This window comes from Musca autumnalis, unplaced genomic scaffold (assembly GCF_047663935.1).
Source record: "Musca autumnalis isolate F117 unplaced genomic scaffold, ASM4766393v1 scaffold_4, whole genome shotgun sequence".
In the NCBI taxonomy this organism is placed as follows: domain Eukaryota; kingdom Metazoa; phylum Arthropoda; class Insecta; order Diptera; family Muscidae; genus Musca; species Musca autumnalis.
Window position 1 is genome coordinate 109,020,034 of NW_027411977.1, and position 1,908 is coordinate 109,021,941.

Genomic DNA, 1,908 nt, shown 5'->3' on the forward strand with positions numbered 1-1,908 from the left:
CTATGTTGAAAGTTGTTGTATTTTTTATATTTTATATCCAGTTATTTTTTAGAATAACATTTTTGTTTTTCTCTTTTAAAATATCACCTAATATTCAACGCGACGTACTAAAATAATTCACCTTCCTCCCACAAAAGCTCTCTTGGGGCGTCCCAAATACGTTATGACCGAAATCCCCTTTGAAACAAAAAACCTCGATTAAAACATAATAAACTTTTTTCATTCGTAGACACAAATAATTTTCCTTAACAATAAATTGATTTTCATTATTTTTTTGGCTTTTGTTTTCAAAATACAAAACACACACATACTTATATACAAAACATACCAATAGAAAGTGTCTTTAAGACAACATTGATGAATCGTACACGACATTTCCAATTCATTCACGACTCCTTGCAGACAGCCCTTTGGGATCGTTGACGACTTTTTCACACAAGTGTCCCAGTATTCATGCACGAAAACTTGGGCGACAGGGTAAGCGAAGCTGTCGTCGATGAAGACTTCTAAGACAAAAACCCTACTTTTCGTTAACGATCCTTTTGCAGACAATGTCTTGTAATTTGTCACCAACGACCCTCCCAAGGTTAATTTTATTTACATACATAAATATGTTTTTAACAGTTTTTATTTTATTTTTATTAACATACAAAATATAACATTTATGTACATATAAAAATAAACTACATAATATAAAAGCATTTCCGCGACAGCGTGGTCTATAATCCAGAACGGTCCAAGACTCCATTTAAGAACAACTCCTAGGACAGCAAGACTTCCTGGCAAATTCTGCAAATAATAAAACATTATGCGCAATATTGTTATGTATAAATATATGTATGTCAATTATACACTTACCTTTGATTGTTTCCACGATCGCGTTCCTATATGACTCCAAATAAAAAAATCTAATTCGATGTCGATTGCTTCTTCCTATGTTAAAGAAACAAACAAAACAATTGTTTTAAAGTTCATATGTATGGCAGTGATACTATTTCTCACTTACCTCCCTATATTTAGAAAAATGTCGCGAATTTTTAATTTAAACAATAATGTTTGAAAGATTTCAGTCGTATTGAAATATGAATACCCAATAGAAAATCGAGTCTTCGATGACATTTTCGTCGACGATTCGTTGACGAATATTCCGAAATTGTCATGTACGACAACTTGCATGACCATGTCTTGCATTGTGTCTTGGCAACAAACCGAAAAATGCTCAAAAGTGTGCTTTGAAACAATTGTACACATATTTATCCAAATATAAATTTTTTGATTTGTAATAAATGAAAAATTATAATGTCATAAAATTCGGAAACCGCGTTACTGATTGAACAATTTTTATTTATACAAACGGCATTATGTAAAAAACGGTAAGCTATAATAAATAGATTAAAATGCTTTAAAATTAATTGTAGTTATTCTTTGAATAGGTGCATGTACGTTCCAGTCATGGAGAACATTGAAAATTCCAGCGACTGTAAAATACAACGTCTGTGGTATATGGTAAGATTATAGAACATTTAGTGGATATTCACAGCATTCATTTAAAACCGTTTCTTTTTCCAGAATCCAAAAATAAAGAGAGGTCGCCTTATGGTCAGGTGGGGTAAGACATGTATGGCGTGGTAAAGCTGGAAGAAAATGTTGGATTGCGGAACATACGGGAGCTAAGTATTATTAATTAATAAACTAATTTATTTTGTAAAAATAATATATTTTATAATTAAATAAAAATTTGACACCCGACAACATAGCTCGATTAATCCATAATTAATAAAATGTCTTTAGTTGGGTCATCGATGACTAGTAGCAAGACAGGGTCGGTGAAGCAGTCGTCGACGAAATACGGGGATTTTAGTCATCTAGATCGTCGTCGACGACAACTTCGCTTACCCTGTCGCCCAA

At 32.4% G+C, this 1,908-nt stretch overlaps 1 long non-coding RNA gene across 1 annotated transcript; it reads left to right on the forward strand.

The window, feature by feature from the left end:
- The first annotated feature begins 1,101 nt into the window (after window positions 1-1,101).
- LOC141404229 (uncharacterized) lies at window positions 1,102-1,697 on the forward strand. Its single transcript, XR_012412978.1, has 3 exons — window positions 1,102-1,373; window positions 1,434-1,506; window positions 1,570-1,697. It is a non-coding gene; the product is annotated as an uncharacterized lncRNA (long non-coding RNA).
- Window positions 1,698-1,908: the final 211 nt, after the last annotated feature.